This window comes from Penaeus chinensis, chromosome 6, assembly GCF_019202785.1.
Source record: "Penaeus chinensis breed Huanghai No. 1 chromosome 6, ASM1920278v2, whole genome shotgun sequence".
NCBI lineage: Eukaryota > Metazoa > Arthropoda > Malacostraca > Decapoda > Penaeidae > Penaeus > Penaeus chinensis.
Genome location: NC_061824.1, coordinates 21,803,139 through 21,818,138, shown reverse-complemented (window position 1 = coordinate 21,818,138; position 15,000 = coordinate 21,803,139). Strand labels below are relative to the sequence as shown.

The 15,000-nt window shown below is 42.9% G+C and overlaps 1 protein-coding gene across 1 annotated transcript in view; it reads right to left on the bottom strand.

Moving 5' to 3' along the window:
* Window positions 1-15,000, bottom strand: part of LOC125026611 — a 48,653-nt gene that overhangs the window by 6,886 nt on the left and 26,767 nt on the right. The gene's annotated exons all lie outside the window — the stretch shown is intronic.

Here is a 15,000-nt window from a genome sequence, read left to right as displayed (position 1 = left end):
AAATAAGAAAGAGAGAGAGAGAGAGAGAGAGAGAGAGAGAGAGAGAGAGAGAGAGAGAGAGAGAGAGAGAGAGAGAGAGAGAGAGAGAGAGAGAGAGAGAGAAATATATAAGAAAAATAAACATATGCACAAAAATGACAGACGCCTCCTGACAAAGACTGATCACAGGCGAAACGTCAAGGAACAAGATAATTACAAAGTTCCTGTTTGCCTGACGCGAGAGGCTATAAAATCAGGGGCTTAAAGAAACACGGATTATACACCTGAAAAAAAAAGAAAAAACACAAAACGCAACTCGAAAAATTACAAGTCCCCGGAGGCACGATAATCACAAAGGACGAAATAATGCAAACCATAATTGAAAAAATCGTTTTTCACAACACATGTAAAATATCATCGCAATATAACCGACACGTAAACATTTCATGTTAATAATAAGCCAGATCTAAACCTTTGGCAAATCTGATAAAGCGGTGTTATTATTATTATTTTTTTTATGTATTTATTCATTCATTTATTTTCATTGTGGTAACAACTCTTGAACCTCTTATTATCAACACCCTCGCCTTTGTCATTATCGCAACCACCCGTCGTCAAAGTTTCTACACGACACTTCACTCGATCCTAATGTTCTCATTACTACGATACTTTTCTTCTCTTTTTATAGTCCAGAATAAATCTTATATTAAATAATGTAATTGAGTTTCTGTTCCTTCTATTTTCTCCTCGGACCTATCATTTATTCCTTGTCATTGTGGAGTCAGCAAAAGGAATCTGATTTCCTAACTGGGATTTTTTTATATCCAATATCCACATTACTACGAACAGTTGTGTTCCTGATAACTGAAAATCTACATATAAGCTGTCCACATTCTACGGGTGAAAATGTGTATGGATGTACTGTATGTTTTTTTTATTGCCAACACCAATCTGAATTCTCTGACAGCAAATAGTTTTACGTTATATTTGGTCTGTCCGGACAGGATTTTAAAATCATCTGATGATAAAATCAAAACTATGATTACAAAAGTGCAATAACTACCAAAGAGTAATTTCCTTTGGTATTTTTTCAAATACAATTGTCCAACATAACTTGCTGTACGTCCGTAAACCGCTTGCACTTTTTCATATATATATATATATATATATATATATATATATATATATATATACACACACACACACACACACACACATACATATATATCAGCACAATATCCCGTTTGTTAACCGTCAGATCAGTAAACTCCTGCAAGATTAAAGCAGTAATCAGCTTAAATCAATATGAATATTATAAACATTCAATGATATGTTCATTATTAACAACGTTGATTCATTCTCAGGTAAGATTCAAATTAAATAGTAATGTAAATTCCTAGATTAATTATGCAGAGATTCGGCGTTGAGCCGAAGATGAAAAAAATATCAAAATGAAAAATGAAAATGAAAGATCCCTTCAACCCTTCAATTATATTTCACACACAGAAAAAAAGGCATAATAACCCTACTGTGAAAATTCCTACATTATTTTCATAACGCCGATCCTATGTTGTCAACACACACTGCAAGTGGCATGCTAATTGGCCTTAATAATTAAGTGACCGGGATGAATGTCGAGGAAATAGAAAGTAGGATTTAATTCCAAAGAATCACCGGGTAAAACATTACTAATTGTACCAGCACGCAAAATTATGCCTAATTAACCCGGGCGCAAGGGCGAATATCCGAAAGTAGAGCTTTTCCCGCGTCCCCATTCAGAAAATTGCTTTTTGACGATGATGAGAAGATGTGAATGTTTGTGGAAGACTATTGACAGAGGGTCGCTAATGAGTTGAGACGGAGGATCTTGTTTAATGATATCCCACACATGTAAATGTATTCAGGAAAATGGAATGTCACCCCCAAGAGTATTTAAGAAATTACAGTTGCCGGTGGAAAATATGTTTAATTTCCTTTCTAGGCGGAGTTAAGTATCACCGTGAGCCATCTGAACCATCTGCATTTTTCAAAGCCGTGATCCTGGGTGTGGCCATGACCTCGGCACGCAAGCCTCGCCGCCCCGCCCACCGAACCTCGTTTCTGACTAACTATGCGGTTGTCTTCGCGATTCATTCGTCACGTTGGAGTTAATGATTAGAGCAGCGGACCTACTTGACGAGTAGCTCTTTCCATTATTTCACATTTAAAACAAAATATTGCACAAATGAAAATAAAAAAAATCGAGTTAAATGCAAAAGCAAACCTGAAAATAGTGGCGAGAGGATTCTCTGAAACAAAGCCACAGAACAACGGCAAAAGCCACAATGGGAACAATACCACGTGCTGTAACACCGCTTCCGCACATGAACAAGGACTGAAATTTTCTTCCTACTGAACAACAGTAAATAAAGCTTCGGGTGCTACTATAAGAACGACCATTATCAAAACGCTTTCGTGTAATTCCTTCCTGTGTTGCTGGAGGAAAAACGTGACCAGTGAATTGCCTCTGCCAACAGCCGTCTCCGAGGCATAGTTAAAGAATTTTAGTTATTTTGCTTTATTTATTAAAAACATAAACGCACTTTGCTGGATTCTTTCCATCTCCCTCCCCCCCCCCCTCTCTCTCTCTCTCTCTCTCTCTCTCTCTCTCTCTCTCTCTCTCTCTCTCTCTCTCTCTCTCTCTCTCTCTCTCTCTCTCTATCTCTCTCTCTCTCTCTCTCTCTCTTCCCCTCTCTCTCTCTCTCTCTTCCTCTCTCTCTCTCTCTCTCTTCCTCTCTCTCTCTCTCTCTCTTCCTCTCTCTCTCTCTCTCTCTCTTCCTCTCTCTCTCTCTCTCTCTTCCTCTCTCTCTCTCTCTCTTCCTCTCTCTCTCTCTCTCTTCCTCTCTCTCTCTCTCTCTCTTCCTCTCTCTCTCTCTCTTTTCCTCTCTCTCTCTCTCTCTCTCTCTCTCTCTCTCTCTCTCTCTCTCTCTCTCTCTCTCTCTCTCTCTCTCTCTCTCTCTCTCTCTCTCTTCCTCTCTCTCTCTCTCTCTTCCTCTCTCTCTCTCTCTTCCTCTCTCTCTCTCTCTCTCTTCCTCTCACTCTTTCTGTCTCTCTCACTCTCTCTGTCTCTCTCTCTCTCCTTCTCTCACTCTCTGTGTCTCTCTCTCTCTCTCAGCCTCTCTTTTTTCCCCTGTCTCTCTCCCTCTCTCCCTCTCTCCCTCCCTCCCTCCCTCCCTCCCTCCCTCCCTCTCTCTTTCTCTCTCTCTCTCTCTCTCTCTCTCTCTCTCTCTCTCTCTCTCTCTCTCTCTCTCTCTCTCTCTCTCATCTTTCTTCTCTTCCATCCTTTCTCTCTCTTACCTTCTCGCTCTCATTCTTACCCTCCCCCCTTTCTCTCTCATCCTTTCTTTCTTTCTCTTTCTCTCTCTCTCTCTCTCTCTCTCTCTCTCTCTCTCTCTCTCTCTCTCTCTCTCTCTCTCTCTCTCTCTCTCTTCTCTCTCTTCTCTCTCTTCTCTCTCTTCTCTCTTCTCTCTTCTCTCTTCTCTCTTCTCTCTTCTCTCTTCTCTCTTCTCTCTTCTCTCTTCTCTCTCCTCCCTCCTCTCTCCTCCCTCCTCTCTCCTCTCTCCTCTCTCTCTCATCCCCTCTCTCTCTCTCTCTCTCTCTCTCTCTCTCTCTCTCTCTCTCTCTCTCTCTCTCTCTCTCTCTCTATCTCTCTCTCTCTCTCTCTCTCTCTCTCTCTCTTCTCTCTCTCTCTCTCTCTCTCTCTCTCTCTCTCTCTCTCTCTCTCTCTCTCTCTCTCTCTCTCTCTCTCTCTCTCTCTCTCTCTCTCTCTCTCTCTCTCTCTCTCTCTCTCTCTCTCTCTCTCTCTCTCTCTCTCTCTCTCTCTCTCTCTCTCTCTCTCTCTCTCTCTCTCTCTCTCTCTCTCTCTCTCTCTCTCTCTCTCTCTCTCTCTCTCTCTCTCTCTCTCTCTCTCTCTCTCTCTCTCTCTTTCTCTTTCTCTCCCTCTCTCTCTCTCTCTCTTCTCTATCGTTTCCTCTTCCTTTCCGAAGAAAGGAAGAGGAAACGGAGGGGGCGGAAGGGGCAGACGCACTGACAATGAAATATTCAAGTCAAGCCGGGACGGCAAAGCGCACGGCCAGGAAAGCTTTATCCCAGATTTTCCCTTAATTCTTTTCTTTCAGAATCACCGCGAAGTAACAGAGGACTTGTCTTCCTCGTCTTTGTCCTTTCGCTCAACACAAGGAACAGAGTGATCATCTGCGCTTCACGAGCATTATTTCCACTACAGCTACAACGATAATAGCGTAATTGCGCCACTAAAACACCCTCTTTAACTGGTCCCGTTTCGGGCGTTTGGTAAAGCTATGTTGAGTGACTTCATTGCTCACTGTTATATTGTTTGCCGATGAGCGGAACAAGACTATGACAAGGCAATTGCGGTAAGTCAGGGTGGTGATCATACCATGATTTAGAGGTCCCGTGATGTGTATTTCCTGTGACGACAACCACTTCTAATGAACGCAAACGAAGAGCTTCCGCTATATATATTTATTTTGCCCCGTGCCCTCACCATCTTGCAGATTATGCCAACTATAATTTGATGGCAGTCAATTTCCACCGCGGAGGGAGTGTTGCGGACTGGGAGGGGTTTCTGTAATGGCAATGTTTCTAAAATGTAGCATTTGCGCCCTTCGTCCCGCCTGAATCTCACACGCTTCTGTGATGCTCACTTTCAGCGCGCGTTGGTAGCGACTTGTTGCTAATCACCGCGTTCTCTGAGCGACATTCATGACCGCGGAATAATTCCCTTTCCAGTAACATGTCCATCATGGCGATGCCTCAGTACGAGTAAATTCCGTTTCGGCGAGCGCGAGTAAATGCTACTCCATTTGGCGCTAATTTCACGGTCACCAGGACCACGGCTTGGTCAGGGATTGCGCTCTGGATTTAGCCTTCGGGAGAGGTCATCGTGGTAATTCCCTCGCAGTGATGGCGCGGGCTTCGGCACACATGAAACGACTCTGGTTTTCGGAGAGGGGACCGCTGTGTCTTTAGGGCGCACTTTCTTTGCTTTGATAATGACTCTCGGCTTTAATGGTGACGGAGGGCTTTAATATCTGCCCTGACAGTTGCCATTTTCAGCTTTGCTACCTGTGTAATTATCATTAATATCGAAGTCATTATTACTAATGAACGCTATCTATCATCACCAGTATTATCACTGTTCTTTTTCTTTTTACGGTAACTATAGTCGCGACCACTCCCTAAAAATGTTGCTCAATCAATACTACCAGCATTTTCCATCATCATTATTATTATCCTCATTATTACTGGCAACAATATTTGGTATCATATTATATTTGCATTATCGATACTATATACCCCTATGTCATCACTATCGTTACCAATTTAGTTATTTATCTTATCTCTTCAGTCATTAAACATATCATTATTAATATTACTAATGTTATCACTAACGTTATACCTGCTCCATAATCTAATAATAATGATGATGATGATGATGATGATGATGATGATGATGATGATGATGATGATGATGATGATGATGATGATGATGATGATGATGATAATATTAATGATAATACTCATGCCGTTTCCGTCAGCTGAAGCAATGCAGTAATAGCAAATCTCACTCTTCTTATCAATAAAGTTATCCACAACAACGCTCTAATCAAAGAAACAATTGACCTTCTTACTAACACAACATCGTGTCCATGCAGGAAACAACACCTTAGGATTTCTCATACCTTTTTTCACTCCCTCTGGCGCCTCTAAGCCCAACCACCTTCTCTTCGCTTTATTATCAGCTCAAAGGTCCTTCGAGTAATCCCCTTATCCCCCGAAGCAAAGAGATACCCCCATTTAATATAGGCCTACTGCCAGAGGCCTAAACATCGACCCCAGGATCAGAAAAAATACCGCAGTAAACCATGATGATGCTGTCTGCCTGCGGGGGAGGATTACAGGATGGGGTAGGTGAGGGGGAAAGGGGGGGGAGGGGAATGGAACAGAAGGGGAGTTGTTGGGGGGGTGGAGCGTAGTGGAAGGAAGGAGAGGGGATATGAAGCGGAAGAGGGGCAGGTGGGAGCTGAAGGGGAATCCGTCAGGAATGAGGGAGAAGGTAGGGGAATTGGTATGGGGTTCGGTGGGGGTTAAGCGGAGGAAAGGGGGAGGGAATATGGAGCAGAAGGGAGGTTATTGGGGGTGAAGTGGAAGCAAGAAGAGAGGGCATGACGCAGAAAAGGTGGTCGGTGGAGTACAAACTAGCAGAAGGCTGTACAGATCGTAAATGGAGTTTCTGACGGCGTTGGTGGAGGTCGAGAGGCAAGGGGAATAGGATGTGGCCGAGACAGAAGGGAAAAAGAAAAGGGAAAGTGGATCGGGTCGTGGTTTAATAGGGTAATGGTGTGACTCGACTGGGAACGGACGTCGTCATCGCTGGATAGTAGAATAAAGGTCGTGAAATTATTGAGTAATGTGTTTGGCTTGAGTCACATGGCGTTGAAATACACAGAATTAAACATGACTCATTTATTTTAAGAAAGAAAACTAAGAGAAAATTATCGACTAATAGATGGAAAAAAGTACACACGAAATAGAATAAAACAAAAGACAGTGGAAATATGACGACCAAAGAACATGGTCACGGAGGCTCCAGATTACACGTTGAGGCGAAGGGCCAATTGGAAACGGGTGAATAGATGAGAAGTTAATGAGGTCGGCGATGGATAAGGATTAGAGACATCACAAGGCGAGATTAGGGGACGGACTCGGGTTCAATATGCAGATACTAATGGCGTGTGGTGATCATTTTCGAAAAGGAGGCCTTCTCTCTCTCTCTCTCTCTCTCTCTCTCTCTCTCTCTCTCTCTCTCTCTCTCTCTCTCTCTCTCTCTCTCTCTCTCCTTCTCTCTCTCTCTCTCTCTCTCTCTCTCTCTCTCTCTCTCTCTCTCTCTCTCTCTCTCTCTCTCTCTCCCCCCTTCTCTCTCTCTCTCTCCCCCCTTCTCTCTCTCTCTCTCTCTCTCTCTCTCTCTCTCTCTCTCTCTCTCTCTCTCTCTCTCTCTCTCTCTCTCTCTCTCTCTCTCTCTCTCCCCTTCTCTCTCTCTCTCTCTCTCTCTCTCTCTCTCTCTCTCTCTCTCTCTCTCTCTCTCTCTCTCTCTCTCTCTCTCTCTCTCTCATTCATCCGCCTCTGCCTCTTCATCCTTCTCTTCCCCTTCCTCTCTCTCTAACTCTTTCTCTTCCTCTGTCTTCCCCTCCCTCTTCTCCCGCTCTTCCCCTCCTTATCTACACCGTCATCATTTTCCTTTTCTTCTATGTATTCCGCTTCCTTCTCTTCTTCTCCGTTTTCCTCCTCCTCCTCCTCCTCCTCCTCCTCCACTTTTTCTCTGTATTCCTCTTACTCTTCCTCTTTCTCTCCATCCTCCTCTCCCTTCTTCCTCTGGCCTCCCATTGCCACTGTCATAATTTACACAGTTTCCTTTCAGTATTCTCTCACAAACATAACAATGTATCAGTTTGCGGCGAGATTTCTCCTTGCAATTACTCTGAAACTACGAGAAAGAAAACACATTTGCGTCTTTGTAGAAACCATGCTATATTTTTCTGTCTATTAAATGCTGATTAACAGCGACATTAAATATGTAAAAACAACACTGTTAACCTTGTCACCATAACACCAAATTTCAACAGGAGAGAGAGAGAGAGAGATAGAGAGAGAGTGAGAGTGAGAGTGAGAGTGAGAGTGAGAGTGAGAGTGAGAGTGAGAGTGAGAGTGAAAGTGAGAGTGAGAGAGAGTGAGAGTGAGTGACAAATGCAGAGGCAAAGACAAAGCAGACATAGACAGATAGACAGACAGGCAGATAGACAGACAAACAGGCGGACAGACAGGGGAAATAAAAGAGAGAGCGCGAAAGAGAGAGAGAAAGAGAGATACAGAGAGAATCATGCATCTGTAATTACGCTCGCTCGCCCGAGGTCCCGAATCTAATTTCAGAGTGAGCGTGTCCGAGAGAAAGAGAACGTTCAGCGGCAAAATATTCGACCTCCACGAAGCACCGGGGAAAGAAAGGGGACAAGAGAAATACAATAAAAGGGGGAAGAGACAAAGGACGAGAGCGAGGCGATTTGTGTGTCGTGATCCCACCGCGAAGCACGAGTTCTTTACTTTACAACAGCGTGAGTTCATTAGAGTTGATATAATTTCACGTGCATGATAACAGTATGATAAAAGGAGATTTCATGCATGAGGAAGTAATTATGTCTTGCATGCCCAGCCTTGATATGAAAGTTGGTTTCCCCAGGTGAAATATCTTATAAAATTATGCATAAAAAACTCTTATCTTCTCTACAGACACCTCACCCTCACACACACACACACACACACACACACACACACACACACACACACACACACACACACACACACACACACACACACACACACCCAGACACACACACACACACACACACACACACACACACACACACACACACACACACACACACACACACACACACACACACACACACACACACACACACACACACACACACACACACACACACACACACACACATACACACACCCAGACACACACACACACACACACACTCTCTCTCTCTCTCTCTCTCTCTCTCTCTCTCTCTCTCTCTCTCTCTCTCTCTCTCTCTCTCTCTCTCTCTCTCCCTCTCCTCTTTCTCTCTCTCTCCCTCTCCTTCTCTCTCTCTCTCTCTCTCTCTCTCTCTCTCTCTCTCTCTCTCTCTCTCTCTCTCTCTCTCTTTCTCTCTCTCTCTTTCTCTCTCTCTCTTTCTCTCTCTCTCTCTTTCTCTCTCTCTCTCTCTCTCTCTCTCTCTCTCTCTCTCTCTCTCTCTCTCTCTCTCTCTCTCTCTCTCTCTCTCTCTCTCTCTCTTTCTCTCTCTCTTTCTCTCCCTCTCTCAGACAGATAACGCCAACATGAAAAAGCAGAGGTCAAGCACCTTCAAGGCAAGAGTTCGTAAAATCGCAACCGGGATACAATCATAACGTCATTTCCGGCGGAAGCAGCACGAGCGGACAATTTGGCGAAGAGACCGCAGCTGAAACATCTCGTGTCATCCCCTGAACCGGCGTGGGGTCCGGCTGAAGGGAGACTGGCCGGATAAGCGACGGTTAATGGCGATGCGGAAGTCTTGCTCTCCGTTTTCTCTCGCTGTGACTGGGGGTTAAATAAGCGATAAGGGAGAGTTTCGTCTGTGCGGTCACAATTATCATTCATTAGAACGGTTTTCGAATGCGGTATTTCATTTCGCTTAAATACCAAAACAAAAGCCACACACACACACACACACACACACACACACACACACACACACACACACACACACACACACACACACACACACAAACACACACACACACATATATATATCATACTTGATCATGTTCTAGGAGGAGGCAACGAGTACAAGCCCCTTTTACAATTCCTAGACACAGGATATACGTATCTCTGCAATAGCACTTTGTTCCGCAAGGTGGCAATTATCATCCACCTTTATTGCATGATAATTAATAGTACTTCCTCCATCTGCTGATATTAAACTCTCAAGTGCACATAAAGATTTCCACAGTTCTCAGCCATTCCTTCCATAGGCTCCCAAGACAATTTAAGTTACTCAGATCAGTCTAATGATCATAGAAGCAATACAGCTTCAGTTAGTTTCATCAATTTAATGAGTTTAAATTCATCGAATGGATCCAGCCTATAATAACAGAACACTCTAGGCTAGTCTCCTCACCATAACAAAACAGCCATCATCAATTAAAACTACATCAGTCTCATCGTGATACTACACACTAGCTAAATTGAACGACAAAACACCCTCATCGATTCCACAATAAAAAATAAAGAAAACATGAACAAACACACAAAAAAACACGAAAAGAAAAAGAAAAAGAAGAAAAAAATACGATACCGGATGATTATCTAACCAGCAGGAAAAATTTTGACAGGCTGAGGGACAGCCCAAGGGAAACATGAATAATCTATGGCCAGGTAAGCTTATCCAGCCATGTGATTTGGTCTCGAAAACAATGGCGAATGATTTCTATATTCCCAGATAATTTTCCAGTGATAAACCTTTCTTTTTGCTGACATTAACCCACGCTGTAAGTACTTGATTACTTAATTATAGACTGATAATTAAGCGTATCGAGATAATAACTACATCATGACCGCTTGAACAAACTTGGTAATGAAAAGGAATCAGTCAAGCCGAAGAAAAGATAACCATGCCGAAAACACACAAAGTTTATGAAATTTAATACAGAGACCTTTGATAATACATTATGTGTGTGTGTGTGTGTGTGTGTGTGTGTGTGTGTGTGTGTGTGTGTGTGTGTGTGTGTGTGTGTGTGTGTGTGTGTGTGTGTATGTGTGTGTGTGTGTGTGTGTGTGTGTGTGTGTGTGTGTGTGTGTGTGTGTGTGTGTGTGTGTGCGCGCGCGTAATATAAAATATATATATGTATATATATGTATATATATGTATATATATATATATATATATATTCATGTACTTATTTATAATATATAATATATATTATAATTTATATACAAATAAATACACACACACACACACACACACACACACACACACACACACACACACACACACACACACACACACACACACACACACACACACACACACATATGTTCTCTTTCTTTTAGAAATCATTCGTTAATGATACTAATACCGATAAAATTATTACAGTAATGTTAAAAATAAGTCTAGAAAAGGACTGTAAAGGAGCAAATGAAACATGAGGAAGGACAATGAAGAATACAAAAAGGGAAAAGGGAAAAGGAAAAACTGGACGACAGAAAGCAGTCATTTTTAGAACACCATCTGCAGAGTCGATCGCCTTCCACCCTAGGCCTACACCTTCAGCTGTCTAGGCCTACCCTCGTGCCATTAGAGACTCCTATTATTTGCCCATTAACGCGGCAATGGGTCACGTACAAGCACTAACTGTCATTTTCTTGCTCGTTTAGAAATGACCCTCTCGGGGCTCGGAATATTACACAGTCGGTTTGTTGCCGTCAATTTGTAAGCAAAAGGGAACTATATTTGTAGACGACGTATGCAAATACGATATCAAATACTGCCAAGATCTTTTATACCAAACAATATCCATCCACTTACACACTTCCAAATTGGTCGCGCCCCCAAGAGGCCGAGGCGGCGCCCTGACGTGCCGGCAATATCAAGAGCGTAAATTTGTATGTGTATTTGTGCACGGGAGGAAGAGGGAAGGGGAGCATGGAGGCTCGTCTTTAATATGCTGCGAAGGCGCCAAGGGAAATTGCCATAATCTATTCCACTATCTTTTGTTCAGTGATCAAGTCTTCCGGAGCCAAAATTGTCTTGATTAAACATATGCGTAACTGATCATTTTTTTGTTGTTGTTGTTGTTTTGCTTTGGAAAGCCTATTTTGACTAAACAGTATTTTCCGTATGGAAAAAAAAATAGGCAAATATAACCGTGTACATTTAAATCTACTCTGATAGATGTACCCAGACTTTAGTCGAAAATATATGTCAGAACCATTTAGCAGCAGTGCACCCACCAGCCAACGCTTGTGGTGTCGAAGTGATGAAGCAGTGTCGAAGTTCCTCATCCGTCAAAACTTGGGCGTACAGGTGTGGCAGGCCGGAGGCACCGCATCAATCAGGGAAGCGGTCAACCGTCGTCTAGAGTAGTCACCGTCTTACCTGACGCCTTTTAGTAATGGACAAATTATGACAGCCGAGGCCGCGGCGTGAATAAGTTCAGGCATTCCACTCGCGCGTAAGTCTTCTCGGAATGCCTTTGTAATTTACCTAGAACCCCCTGCGGACGTTCTTGAACACTTGCGTCATCGCCCAAACCGTGATTCATGAGTTATTTATTCTGGAGACGATTCAGAGAAAACCCTAACTGTGAACTTTACGCAGCACGAACGTCCATATTCCATCTCATACCCCGAGGTGGCATTTTAAGCGTCCATCCGCACGCCCCTCGACGACGCTCGTAACCCTAGTGATGACGCATCGCAAGGGCCCCGACGCGGCGTAGCACTTTTACGACCAATCTGGCCGCACCAGGTACTGTAGCAACTTATAACGCCGGAACTTCCAGCCTGACAAATCATCCTCGATGCCGGAAGCCTAGCGTGCCACCATACGGCCAGCATCATGGGGGGCGGGGAGAGCACCATAATAAGAGAGGGGGAAGGAGTGTTATCACCCCTCACATGAGGTGATAGCGGCCCCCTGGAGAACGAACGCACAAGTGCCAACTACGCAGAGTTACGTTCAGAGCGAAATCAATGTTGTAAACACACAGGAAACAAAAGAGATAAATGTATTAAAAATGGTTGTATGGAAATAGATTAACGATAGGAAACTTGCTTAATGATAGCGTGAAATGGCAACTACGTCGAGAATAATTCATAATACTGATTCATTTCGCCGCAAGGCCGGCTACGGGTTGCCTCCAGCACCATGTAGTGGACCGCAGGGAACTGTTAACCGCAGACACCACCTCATTACCATTCATTATCATCCAAGCCATTTACTGAATTTCATAATAGTCACCAGCGCTACAATACTGCACTAAGCGAAGGCCCAACCGCTCTTCTGGTTCGGGCGCATTACTGCAAGGAAACAAATAAAGGACTGGGATAAGCTCTGGATAAGCTCTAGTGCGGCGAGTTAGTAATCTCCAAACAAGTAGGATGAGTAAGACGTCAGCCCTGCCCTCCGGAAGGACCCCGAGCATCACGACGCGCGGCGGTGCTGACGAAATGCCCTTCGATACTACGACTGCTAATGCTAATAAAATAATGATGTCATTTTCATTATCATGATTTTAATATCATTTGAATAATACCTCAATTAAAATGATACGTATAATTACTATTAGCATAACAATAATAATCATCATTATTATTGTTATTATTATCACTATTGCCATATCATCATCTTCATCATCATCATCATCATCATCATCACCACCATCATTATAATAATAATAATAATAATAATAACAACAACAACAACAACAACCATAATAATAATAATAATAATAATAATAATAATAATAATAATAATAATAATAATAATAATAATAATAATAATAATGATAATAATAATAATGATAATAATAATAAAAATAATAATAATAATAATGATAATAAAAATAATGTAATAATAACACCGATGCTGATGCCCTTTTCTGTTTAAGGGATTCACATAAACGATACATACAAACAAGAAAAAAGGACCAAATACGAGGAGAGGCGCAGGCCGGAGTACGAATGAAGAGAGGGAAGGCGGATCCTGCACTCTCCAGAGACATGCAATGGCGTTGATGAGTAGCGGAGGATGGGGGGGGGGGGGGGGGGGCATCGTTTCCTTTCCACTTCACTCTCTTTTTCTTTCTTCTTAACTCTGTCTCTCTCTCTTGTGTCTGTCTACGTCTCTGTCTATATTTAGTTGCACGGATACACGCATGCACACACACACACACACACTCACACACAGACACTCATGTATGTATGTGTGTATATATATAATGAATATATATATATATATATATATATATATATATATATATATATATATATATATATATTGGTGATGACTTGTAGCATTCAAGCAAAGGCTGCAGCAGCCACGGAGGAGAGGCATTAGGCCGTCAAGGGCTTTCACACATTCCCCATATATCTCACGCATCCGAGGGGAACTTACGGCGCGTCTGGTGTACCTACGTTATGGCGTTGTTTCCAGAGGGGAGGCACCTGGTTACCCTGTATATCTGGGAAGAGTTATTGAAGCAAGGCCAACGAGGGGAAGGAGAAGAGATGCTGACTGGTGACAGAGAATGGCAGCCAAACAGAAATGCAGGAGGGAAAGAAAGTTCAAAATCGGACAAGGAGATGAAAGGGATAAATACAAGGAGTAGATGGGAAGTAAAGAGAGAGAGAGAGACGGGGAGAGAGAGAGACGAGGAGAAAGAGAGACGGAGAGAGAGAGAGAGAGAGAGAGAGAGAGAGAGAGAGAGAGAGAGAGAGAGAGAGAGAGAGAGAGAGAGAGAGAGAGAGAGAGGGAGAGAGGGAGAGAGAAAGAGAGAAAGAGAGAGAGAGAGAGAGAGAGAGAGAGAGAGAGAGAGAGAGAGAGAGAGAGAGAGAGAGAGAGAGAGAGAGAGAGAGAGAGAGAGAGAGAGAGATTGACTGAGACACATACAAACAAACTCAAATGACAGCGAAAAAAATAAAGTGAGACATCGAGACAGACAGACAGAAATGACAGAGAAAGAGAAAATAAAAACCTATAGTGAAACAGAGACAGAAACAGACACACAGAAAGAAAGACTTCTCCAGATTCTTAAACACCTCAGACATATACATTTCTCAGTCGAGATCTGAATTAGAATAACATTATCCAAACAGGCGTAATGAGAGGCGAGTGAGTGATGTAAACACGCTCGCCCCAACAAGCAAATATGAGGCAGAAACTACGACTACCGCCTCACAGCTCACCACCATTTGCGCAATTGCCGTCTGACAGCGAGGATTAATGTGCAAGATCCGCTTTATCATATGCAACTTCAGCAGTAATGAGGCTGCATTCTCTCGTTCGCAACAATGCTGGAAGGACAATGTGCACTCCTATTTCTCGTCGGAATTGATATGCAAGAGGAGCGAGCTTAAAAAGGGGGTGTTGAGACAAACAAGACAAGGAATGTCAATAGAGATGCGAGGGAGAGGAGGGGAAGAAGAAGAATGAGAAACGGAGGATATTAAAAGAAAGGTTGGAGACAGAGGGTGGAGGGGGGATAACATTGGAAAGAAAAATAATAATGAAGGTGAAAGAGAAGGAAAATAACAAAAATGAAAGAGAAGGAAAATAACAAAAATGAAAGAGAAGGAAAATAACAAAAATGAAAGAGAAGGAAAATATGAAATATGAAAGAGAAGAAAAATAAAGTGAATCAGCTGGTGGT